The following is a 12,529-nucleotide window of genomic DNA, read 5'->3' on the forward strand; positions in this document are numbered from 1 at the left end:
ATTAGTGACCAATTAATTCATTTAAAGACCTGGTCACAGGAATGCAACTCAGTTGTTAAATGAGGAACATCTGTACACATGTTTGTATTACATAATGTTTACATTCCTTGTGGGGAGTTGGTACATGTACATAACACAACTTAATTCTTTTTTCATCCCCTTCCCCGTCTCCTCCCCCTCTTTCTTGTTTGGTTTTGGGTTTTTTTTCATACCGAGGATCGAACTCAGGTCCTTGAGTTTGCAGGGCAGGCAGTGGAACCACTGAGCTAAATCCCCAGCCCTCCTCCCCCTCTTTCCATCTCATGATCTCTTCGCATTTGAGAAAATCCTATCTCCCTACTTCCTGTTATCTATCTTTTATTGTGGTCTTTATTTATTTTTTTGGTTTCTCACATAAGAGAAATTATGTGATATTTAAGGTTGTGTGTATGATTTATTTCACTTAACATATGGTCTTAAGGTGCATCCATTTTCCTACAAATAACTCACGTTTATCCTTCTTTTTGGCAAAGTGTATACCACCATCCATTCATCTGTTGATGGACCTATAGGCTGCTTCCAAGATTTAGCTATTATGAGCTGTGCTGCTATAAACATGGGTATACATGTATTACTATAAAATGGTGTCTTTTACCCTTTTGGGAAGATACTTAGAAGGGGAGTAGCTGGGTTAAATGGAATTTTTAATTTTAGTTTTTTGAGGACTCTTCATACTGATTTCCATAGTGGTTGTACTAGTTTACAGTCCCATCAGCAATGTAATGTTGTCTGTCTTTTTTGTTGTTGTTGTTGTCTGTCTTGAGAGTCTAAAATATTGGAGGAATGAACATAAATAGGAAAAATTTAACCAGTTTTCCGATGACCATTGTGTCTTGCTGATTGAAAAGTCATATGACTTTTGAATTAATTGTTTTGGTGTTTTAAAAATTAGAGACTGAATATAGGCACATTTGTCTTTTTACTTACACAACATACTTTTTGTGAGTGCTACTCTTCAGAAACCTTTAATGAATTTTGAAAGTCATGTTATGTGTACTGAACACTAGATGGTGCTAATATAAGGCAGAAAGGTAGTATTTGGCAGTCACTTAAAACTAATTTTTTCTAATGCCAAAGTCTATGTGTTGAATTTATTTATTTTTTTGGTACTGGGGATTGAACTTGGGACCTTGCGCTTGCAAAGCAGGCGGCAGAACCACTGAGTTAAATCCCCAGCCCTAATTTTTAATATTTAAAAATACAACACAGCACAAATAAGGCAAAAAAAGATAAAAATAACAATTGGGAATGGCAATTACTAACATTTTGGTTGTATGTCCTTTTAGTTTTCATTTAAAATGTTTTATCATAGTCTACAGTTTCTTTTACTCACATTTTCTTCATATTAGTGCTTTTCTACAACATAATTTTAGATGGTTGTGGATTAGTCTATCTTATGAATGTCCATAAGTTATTTAATTAATACTGACCATTTCAGTTCTTTCCTAATTTTCATGAGGAAAATACAATGAATTTCCTGATAACCAAGTCTGTATGTATATCCCCAATTATGTAAGTAGATAAGTTCTTTACAGTTGATTTACCAGTAAAATAATCTTTATTCTAACCATGTAAGTAATCTTTCATTGTAGAAAGTTAGCGAATACAAGAGCAAAAGGATAGTCATGTTTTCATACTTTAAAATATATGCATTTTCTGTATACAGATATGTATTTTTTTTTTACTGAATGGTATTATATTGTATTATTGCTGTGTACTTTTAAAATTAATATATTTGGTATATATATTCTATTTTCAACAAATATGAATAGTTTTGATTACATTACCTAAAGAAAATTGTTGAATGCCTCTAATTTGCCAGGCACTGTTTTTAAGGACTGAGAACATGAAGACAAGGTCCTTTGCCTTTGTGCAACTTATGTTAGTGGAGAAGATGTGCAATAAACAAGCAAATAAATACATAATGTCATTCTTGAAAGTGCCAGATATAATAAAGAAAAATAAAGCAGAGCAAGGTCTTGGAGAGTGACAGAATGGGAGCGGATACAAACAGGATGTTTTTCATCCTGGAGGGAGTTTCTGGGAAAGCAGCTTTTGAGCAGAGGCAGAAGTGAAGCCACGGAGTGAGCTGTGCATATTCTGGGGAAGAGTACAGTATTTCAGGTGGAGGGAAGAGCAAGAATCTGAAGCAGGAGTTATTCCTGCTTGTTAGAAGAATAGTGAAAAGGCCAGTGTGGTGGGAGAGTGAGCAGGAAGCAAATTACATACAGACTTTGGATCACATTAAAGATTTTTTATGTTTCATGTTATTCCAGAGATGAGCATGTTTTAATGGTAGTATTTGGGAATTGAATCTAGTCTCCTATAATTACTGTTTTCTATTACATAGGAAGATTTTACCGAATTTTTATTATAAAATATATAATATAAAAATCACCTTTTTGTGGGGAGGGTACCAGGGATGGAACTCAGGACCTTGTGCCTGCAAGGCAGGCACGGTGCCACTGAGCTAAATCCCTGGCCCTAAAAAAAAAAAAAATCACCTTTTTTTTGGTACTGGGGATCGAACTCAGGTCCTTGCGCTTGCACAGTAGGTGGCAAAACCACTGAGCTAAATCCCTGGACCCCAAAATCACCTTTTTAAAAGCCATTTTTAAATGTGCAATTCAGTGGTATTAGGTACATTAATAAAATGCTATCCTTACTCTTCAATTCTAAAACTTTTTCGTCATCTGAAACAGAAACTTGTATCTGAAACAGTACCAACTTCTCCCTCCTTTCTCTAGTCTCTGGAAACCTCCATTTTACTTTCTGTCTGTGAATTTGCCTAGTCTAGGTACTTTATGTTAGTGCAACCATAATATTAGCTCTTTTATGATAGACATTTTATTTAGTTTCACCTATATTGTAGTCTATATGAGAATTTCTTTCCTTTTTAAGACTGAATAATATCCATTGTATGTTATGTACCTCATCATATAATGTTTTTAAAATATTACTCTGTTGTACTAACACATTTTCTTAAGGGGCCTCCATTTCTCTTTAGCATTATTTGATTCCATTTACCACTTTGATTTTTATTTCAGGGATTTTTCTTATAGCATAAAAAGTGTACATTCTGCTAAGAGGGTTTGCCAACATAAACATCATTGTTAACTTGCTAGTTATTTATTGAGCATTTATTGTATGTTGGGAGTTGGGCTCATTATCTTCGATGATTTCTTGCCTCATTCTCATATCTATGTATTATTATTCCTGTACATGAGAAAACTGAGACCTAGGAAAGTTGTTCAAGGTTAAACTGGGTTTATGTAACTCCAGAGGTGAATTTCATTGACTGTTGTGGAACATGTCTCCTTTTGGAAGCATAGACTAATCACAGACCAAGCTTCACATGATGACTAAAAAGCTGCAGCATTAGATTATCTGGTAATCTGTAAGAATCACCAGATTATATATTCACATTTTCAAGTTCTTTTAAAGGTACAAGTGAAAATTAGAGGTACATTGTATTTAAATGCTGTTACTTACAATAGTGCAAACTGGTATGTGATCTCATACCATGTGTTCTCATATTTTTAGCTTGATTGAGCCAAGTGTGTCTTCTCCTAGGGGAGCTGCCTGAATGATCTTTTCTCAGAGTTGCTTAATTTGTTTCCTCAGTTGAGAAACAGGAAAAGATTTTTATTGAATTAGGTCACAAGTTTCTGACAGAAACAATTAAGTGACTGTAAAATTATTTTTTTCTTTGAATCTTTGCTTTTGTATTTTATTCTCTTTGGCACACTTTATGTACAATTTTATTAGAACTTTTCAAATTTGAAACAGTCTGCTTCGTCACAGAGGTGGGCCATGGGTAGTACTAAACTGTCTTCTGAATTCTCTACTAATTTTTTCATCGTAAGTTTGCTTGGACAATGACTAAAATAATATAAAAGGGCATTTTACTAATGGTAAAAGCAATTTGAGACTTTTCTTGGCATCTTATTTTCTCAAAATGAGAAAGTTTAGTTTTACATGCTTAGTCAAAATCTTTATTTCTTGCCCTGTGTTTTATAGCTTTAAAAGCTGTTTATTTAAAAGATGATTGGGTTTACCTAGGATTAATTACTCCCTTAAATTGAAAGTTTAAATGGGAGGGGTCTGTAAGTATCATTGTTTAAAGCATTAAAGTAAGGGACAAGTTTTACTCCTACTACACCGTTGATTGCTTTTCTCAGGGTGTTGGTTGGAGCCTGATTTTTTTTCAGTCATTTTTTTCTTTCTGTTTTTTCAGAAAATAAATACATCATCTAGCATGTAGTTGCTGAAAATTTGACAGTTTAATGGTTTTAGATCTTTGATTTTGGCATTTGAATGACAGTATGTAGAACAGTCTGAGAATCACATAAATATAAACCTTTTTGTTTCTGCTTGATGCATTAAAAATTGCTATAATAGGGCCGGGTATTTAACTCAGTGGTTCTGCTGCCTGCCTCACAAGTGCAAGGTCCCGAGTTCGATCCCCAGTACCCCCCCCAAAAATTGCTATAATAAGTTTATATGCAGTTTTTATTCTTTGACTTTTTACTATGAATAGGCCCTTTTAAAACATTAACCTTCCCACACTTTAACCCGAGGGGGCTGATTCTTGTTAGTTTTGTGAATGAATTCTGTAATTCTTTGTTTGCTAAGGTAAGGGGACAAGGCTTCAGAAATACTTCTGTGCTTTTCTAAATAGTTATTTGATTTAGGCCTTTTTTTTTTTTTTTGGTACTGGGGATTGAACTTGGGACTTTGCGCTTGCAAGGCAGGTGACAGAACCACTGAGCTAAATCACCAGCCCTTTTTTTTTTTTTTTTGAGACAGGTTCTCACTATGTAGTGCAGAGTGGCCTTGAACTCACTATGTAGTCCAGGCTGGCCTCAAACTCATGGCAATCCTCCTACCTCAGCCTTTCGAGTACTGGGTTACAGGTGTGCGTCACCATGCCCGGCATCAGGCCATGTTTTTTTTTTTTTAAACTTGGTTGCTTTATTTTGCACTTTCAAAATTCATAAAAAGCTGTACAATATCTGCTTCCCCAGTTGATCATCAAGGTTTTATGGAAAGACAATTTTATCACATCAAGTGGGTATATGCAAAAACAACAGATAATTTACAAACAAATCTCTTCAATCAAGAACATTTTGCAAAATACATACTCTGGTACACATCTGAATTTACCTGAAATCAGGCTTTAAAATACATTAAGAAAAAAAGATTTAACATTGACAAGCCTAGCAGAATAATGCTGAAGGCAAGCTATAAACAGCTTTACATGTTGAATGTAATTTGAGGAAATGGAAGAAATTACCAGTCGAACCTACATTTAAATTTATATTAGCAAAACTTTTTAATAAATTTTAACAAAGTGAGTAATTCTTTTTCCTCTGGTAATTTTTCAGATTTTATTTTTAAACTTGTGACATCTTTTTTTTTGGTACCGGGGATCGAACTCGGGTCCTTGTGCTTGCGCAGCAGGCGGCGAAACCACTGAAGTAAATCCCTGGCCCTAAACTTGTGACATCTTGACTAAAGGAATTGAATTCCAGGACTAGACTATTTATAGGGAAAAAGAACATATTGGGGATACCTTCTTAAGTTGTTCTAAAGACTGTTCCTACAATCTGCCTTCACAATAAGAAAGACTACAGAAATAATATATGGGATATCATTTGCCTTATGTTTTATAAAAGATAAGTACAATATCTCAATGGCAAAAGTAAAAATTCAAGATGGTCTCACTTAGGAAATTTTAAAAAATTAAATGTTGCCCTAGTTTCTAGATTTTCGAAATGGCATAATATGTATTTTGAGGCATAAGATCCATTAAAACTATACTGCTATTTCCACTTTTAATATAATCTTATTGTACTCTGGGGTAGCTCTTTAGAGAGTATCAAGAGGCTACTAAAAATAATGCCAAAAGAGTGGAAATGGAAAGACAAGAAGAAACTGGGTAGTAGTGACAAACTAATTTTTTTTAATGTTTCTTTGTTAACTAATGCCACAAAATTATATATTTTGGCTCAGTGCCACCAGGCTGCTGGAAGTGACTAGGAAATGAATGAACTATCCCAATGGTCCCAGTTAGATTCTTAACTAACCCATGATTTGATGGCTCACTCATGAAAGGACTGCTTACCCAGACTGCTCAGTAAGGGGTACTGTGTTGGGTTTACTGCCCCCCACACCTTTTTATTGTTTTTTTTGAGACAAGGTATTGCTATGTAGTTCAGACTGGCCTTGAACTCACTATGTAGCCGAGGCTTACCTTGAACTCACAGTAATCCTCTTGCCTCAGCTTCCTGAATGCTGGGATTATAGGCGTGCGCCACCACATTGGCCCTTACTGCCTATTTTGCTGTGTTTTTTCAAGAACATTAGGAAAGACTATGTACCTCTCAAAGTCAGGAGACAAAGAGCTCACAAGATCACAAAGTAACAACAAAAAAATCTGTAAATGATTTAATTCTAAGCATTGTATTAATCACTTTTGAGATAGAGTGTATGGGCTTGTAAAAATAAAACACCAATACTCTTATATATTTTAAATTTTTCCTCAATTGATCAAAAAGATTTTCAAACAATCTCAACTTTAAAATACTCCTCACCTTCCATCTCAAATTACCCCCTCTATTAGCCTTGAGCATGAAACTAAGATGTCAGAATAGTTAAGAGCTTTAGGAGTATTTTATAGAAATAAACTTTATTTTTAATTTTCAGAAGTATAAAAGTTGTAACACTTTGTATAAATTGTGAACAATTTAGTTGATACCTAGTTAATCTCACACAGCATTATTTTTTCCTTTTCTTGAAAACTTACACTTGCATCCTTTAAAAGACTGACTAACATATATTAGCATTTAGTAAATTATTTGAAGAGCAAAATTCTAGAATATTCACGTTTGTCATGGTACTTGAAATATGTTTAATATATTAATTTAAATAATGTATCTCAGAAGTAACAATTATAATCATTAGTTCTCTAACCTTTAGGTCTGAATAAAACCTATCACTTTTCACAATGAGACAGCAGAAAATAATATAATAATCAAATGGAGCTAACCTGAAATCATTTAATTCTCTTGGGCCTTTTTTTTTTTTTTTTTTTTCTCTTGGGCCTTTAAGAGACAGGGCCTGGTGGGATGTCATTATGGGACCCTTCCATTTTCTGGCTTCCTGTCTTGCCATGTGATCTTTCCCTCTCTTGTGCCCTCCCACCACTGTGATAACCATGCACCATGACGTGTAGCAGCAAGAGGAGGCCTCGCCAGAGCCAGTACTGTGCTCTCTAGGCATTCAGCCTCCAAAACCATGAGCTAAATAAACTTATTTTCTTTATGTTATCCAGCCTCTGGTATTTTGTTATAGTAATGAAAAACAGAATATGTCTTCTATTTTAGCAACTTAATATAAATGAAACACAGCTTTCATTTTTAAATAAAAATTACAGTACCATATTTCAAACTGCAAATGTGATTCACATTATGAGAGAGAATGAGTTAAACAGCAGATACTAGATAATTATTTTTCATGAGTAATGAGTGTGACTTAAAGTTCTCATATTATTTATTTTCAACTCAAGGACAGTTAGGCCACAGGAGTCATTTCCTCATCCGAGTCACTTGATTTGCCTTTTAGTTCCAGTTGCCTTAAATCTTTGTCTATAGTTAAATTCTGAGTTTTGTCCTTGTGCTTCTTAGCAACTGCATCATTCGCACAAAGTTTTCTCATTTTAATGTTTGGCAGTTTCTTCAGATCCAAATCCCATTCCCAAGACCATAGCCTTCATATTGCTGTCATTCACGCTCCATCATCTGCTTGATGACTGTCTCCCGGGCTTGGTGGCGCCTTCCCTGCCTGTCCTTGATGCTGTTGTGTAACTCAATCTGCTCCAACTCACTGCTGAATCTATTTAAATACCTTTCAATTAATTCACAAGCGTCTTTCTTTGAATATCTCATTTTTTGGGGATCCAGCTCATTTTGAAACCATTGCAGTTTTTCACCAACAAGGTTGAGACGTGAAGCCTTTTCATTCTTCAATTTTTCCTTCTTTTCTTGTTTGTGGGCCTCTCATAATTTGTGCAGCTTTTCTACTATATGGGTGGATGATATTTTTTTCTGTGCTTTTTCCCTTTGGTGCTTTAGGCATGGTAACGTCCTGGAGGTCACAGGGGACCTCCGCACTTTAGGAGTATTTTAATAGAAGGGACATACTGAGTTCATTTACAAGAAAAAAGATTTTATTCTGATGTCTTTCAGAGATTTTAAGTGTTCTGTTTTATCACTGAATGAGAACTACACTCAAAGCAAATATCCTCTAAGATACCAAAGCACTCACTTTATTACAATAGTATAGTTTAGCATATTAAAACTAATGAAGCCTAAGACAACCAAGCTAAGTTAATAAAAATCACAACTCAGAATTTCAATATTTCCACATGGTATCACTCACTATGAAATGTAAAAAGACTACTGATGTTTAAGTGGAATGATCTCTAACCTGTAAGTTACACTCATGTGACCAAACAAATCACAGGCTTGGGAGCTTATGGAACATGAGTAAGTATGGAAAACTGCTCTCCAGGACCGCTTCTTCAAAGCTTAAACAATTAACTGACCATCATTTGGGGGGTAGAAGATGAATATGCATTAGAAGGTCCTACTTGTAGAAAAAATTCTAATTAAAATATTTTAAACAGACTGTGTTAGATGTTTATGTGATACTGAAAACTCGAAGTATTTCTCTTCATCACAAAAATTCCATATATTAAGGATTCACACAATCCAGGAAAAAAAAATCTAGAAACATTTTTTTGCCTGAGCACTAAAAAGGCTCTCCGAACTCTTGAGTAGAAGTATCATACTCTGCAATGAAATGCTTGAGTTCTTCAGCACACCACTCGTCTATTTCATGTAAATTCTGCCTCAGTGCAAACTGTATAGACTTTTCTAGGGAAGGATCTTTTTCAGTCAGTATTTTCACCACCATCTCGAAAGTTTTGCAGTCTTGTCAGTAAACCTGTTCGATCTCTTTGGTTTTCGATGGTATTGTTTTGCTGCGACTGGTGAGCTGACTGTCTTCAAACAATTCTGTGCTGTCTGCTGCATTGGTCTCCGGCTCCTCTGGCTGGTCAGTGAATAACAGTGCTGTAGGTCCCGCCTGGAACTCAGAAATCCCAGGCAAGTTGCTATCATCTGACTTCTCCAGCTTTTCAGCAGCCCACTTGCTTGCAGCCTCAGCAAATTCCTTTTCAGTTAGCCTGCCAGGTTTATCTAACACCTTTGACAAAGGACCTGCTGAAGAACTTGAGGGTGAAGTGTCTCTTGATGTTTTCAAAGACTGGACTTGTCTCTCTTTACTTCTATGTTGAGACTGATGGGAAGAGTACATTTTGCTTTGGTCTGGAGAGTAGCTACTACTACTGACACTGGAGCCAGATCTGCTGTGAGGGGAATCCTTTCGGCCTACGGATGATTCTTGGAAAAAAGGAGGATCCCTTTTATGAGGAGACTGGTCTCTCATGTAATGGGAAGAGTAGAAACTTTTTCTTCTAAAGCCATCTCTCATGTCCCTGTAATCAGTCTGTCGACTTGCAGAATGATCATCTCTTGACCATCTATAACCAGATTCATCTCCTGTTTGAGGTGGACCACTTCTTCCATTGTGAGAAAAACTGTGGCCCTGGTCATATTCTTGGTAACCAACATAACTGTAATATCTGCTGTAGCCTCCTTCACCAGGTCTGTCTAGCAGTGGTGGTTTCTTTCCTAGCAGTGGAGGTTTCTTTTCTAGCAGTGGTGGTTTCTTTTCTAGCAGTGGTGGTTTCTTTGACACAGTATTAACTACCCTATGGTAGCCATCACTGGGGTCATTCTGAGGAGTCACTCATTCTCTTAGAAGCCTTTCATAGTTATATTGTCCCTCAGACCACATTGCATTTGTTCTGTCAGCCACTCTCTGGAAAGTACAAGGCCTCGCTGACCCCAGGAGGCTGGCCACCCCGCAAATGCAGCGCTCCACGGGACCTGCCGCCCCAGGCCATGTTTTAAACTGACAAACATTACATATTTATAAGAATAGGTATGTTGTGAGCTGAAAAATGACATTATTAATATAAAATGTCAATTTTGTAGTAATTTTATGACAATTCTCAGTGAAAAATATTTTCAATATTTATTTGATGGACCTCACAGTTTGATAGTTTAGCAAATCTTTACTCATAGTCTACTATAATTTTTACCCTTAACAGCTTTTTGCCTGTCAGTTTTTCTTTAAAAGATTTGAACAGGGTGTGGTGGTGCATGCCTGTAATCTTAGCACTTGGCAGGCTGAGGCAGGAATATTGTCATGACTTCGAGGTCAGCCTGAGCTACATAGTGAGTTTGAGGACAGCCTGGACTACACAGTGAGACCCTATCTCAAAAAAACAAAAATAAGGATTTGAATCATAAGTTTATCATCTTTCATTATTGAAATTTACATACTGAACTGATGTGCCTAGAAGTAAAACAAAACCAGTCTAAATTACTGAAAGCTGTGAGGTAGGAATACATAATTTAAAAATTTAAGTTCCTGAATAAACTTGCTTATGGTTTCATGGCAATTATAAAAGTCATCAATCCTGCCATGCCTTGGAGCCAGCTGACTATGGACTGAAACCTCTGCAAACTGAGTTGAAATAAACCTTCCCTCCTTTTACTTGCCAGTGTCAGGTATTTTGTCTCAGTATTTTTTCTCTGTTTCTGCTACTTATAAAATGAAAGCACTTCTATTTCTTTAGTCAACTTCTGAGGGTTTTTAAAGGAAATTAAATGAAATAGTCAAGATGAAAGAACTTGTGTGTGTGTGTGCGAGAGAGAGAGAGAGAGAGAGAGAGAGGGAGGGAGGGAGGGAGGGAGGAATATCGGCAAGTTTATTTACATGTGAAAAATTAATATGCTAATGTTTTAAACACATTTCTTTTGTAGAAGGTTAACTACTTTCCCCAGATCCTCCCCTCTTGTTGAAATACATTCTGTAAAATACAACACAAAGGATACTTTCAACTTATTTTTTTCTGTGTTATAAACAAATTTTTAAAAATTCAATTTTATGTGGTGCAATGGTCAAGATGTAGTTTGTCTTTTCAGGGTTCATATATTGGGTGTTTGGTTCCCAGTGTGGCTACATAAAGAGGTGGCGGGACCTTCTACTGGTGAGGCCTAATTTGGAGGTTGCTATTGGCCTTTCCCTTCACTCTGACTTCTTATCTTGGCCTGTGATTGCTCCCTCTCACATATGCTCCCACCATGATGTCATCTGCCCTGACCTAACCCATTGAATACAGTGTCTCAGTAAGTTGTCCATGTTGGGCTGGAACTTGTGATCTTCCTCCCCTAGCGTCCCAGAGTGCTGGGATTACAGGTGCTCACCACCACACCTGGCTTTCTTTTCTTTCTTCAATTCTTCAGGGCCCAACATAATATTCTGGCAGGATCCTCAATTTTTATCTCTTATGTTATTTTATCTAAAGTCTGGATAGGCAAAGAAGAACGAGATACATGGGTTGATAGAAAAGAAAAGAGTTGACAATGGAAAAAAGCATTGGATAATAGAAAACACTCAAAGGGCACAAATGATTTCTTCTGGTGCCCCATATTGGCCACACAATACAGGTCACAGATCATCAATCAAATTAATCTCCTTTAGTGTGCTGCTTCTTTTAACTCAAGTTGTATTTTACCTGCAGTTATAACCTGTCCGACCTGTTACACTAGTTGACTAAAATAGTATAAGTAATTTTTCTAATTTTTATATGTAACAGCAGGGATATTTAGTTTATTAGGTGACTCATGTTGTATATTCATTTTGGTTGTGAAAACTTGAATTCTTGAACTATAGGGATCATGTAATAGTAAGTTTTTTCTCTTCTACCAACAAATGTTCTTCCTTATTTGTTAGTTTTCGAAAACCACTTACCATTTATTAGTGGTATTTTATGGATTAATGAAGGAATACTGATTTAACACTGAACTCTGTTCTTTTTATTTATTCATTCTTAATCTACTAGTGGTTTCTCCCCCAAGGCTGTAGTAAATAGCAGATCTACACATGAGTGCTAGGGTTGTTCCTCTTCTATCTCCTGAGTTGTGGCCAATGCCATTTGGAGGCATTCTGCTTCAGTGGACAATATAGTTGATTATCTGTCTTTATAATAAAAAATATCCACAATGATTTATTTAATATTTGCAAAATTTTTACTTTTCTATCATAACTGAACATTTCTTTTTTTTGTTTGGTACCCAGGATTGAACTCAGGACCTTGCACTTGCAAGGCAGGTGTGGTGTTTCTGAGCTAAATCCCTGGCCCTCATAGCTAAACATTTCTGTATCCTGCTCATTAGATCATTCTTGAAGTTAAGGCCAGAGCTGTTTTGTCTTCCCAGAGGATTGTAACATGGAGTTTAAGTCTAGAGAGGTTATAGAGTATACTTTTGATGTGTCCTATCCTCCATGTTAT

At 36.0% G+C, this 12,529-nt stretch overlaps 1 protein-coding gene and 2 pseudogenes across 11 annotated transcripts in view; 1 reads left to right on the forward strand and 2 right to left on the reverse strand.

The window, feature by feature from the left end:
- Dym (dymeclin) overlaps positions 1 to 12,529 on the forward strand; it is a 424,183-nt gene that overhangs the window by 33,677 nt on the left and 377,977 nt on the right. The gene's annotated exons all lie outside the window — the stretch shown is intronic.
- LOC106010285 (translation machinery-associated protein 16 pseudogene) lies at positions 7,615 to 8,178 on the reverse strand (annotated as a pseudogene).
- On the reverse strand, positions 8,095 to 9,963 carry LOC101719168 (periphilin-1 pseudogene; annotated as a pseudogene). The gene has a single exon (XR_015442084.1). The product of XR_015442084.1 is annotated as a periphilin-1 pseudogene (transcript).

Source organism: Heterocephalus glaber, unplaced genomic scaffold (genome assembly GCF_053883595.1).
Source record: "Heterocephalus glaber isolate CG9 unplaced genomic scaffold, H.glaber_assembly_v1.0 deba00000331, whole genome shotgun sequence".
NCBI lineage: Eukaryota > Metazoa > Chordata > Mammalia > Rodentia > Bathyergidae > Heterocephalus > Heterocephalus glaber.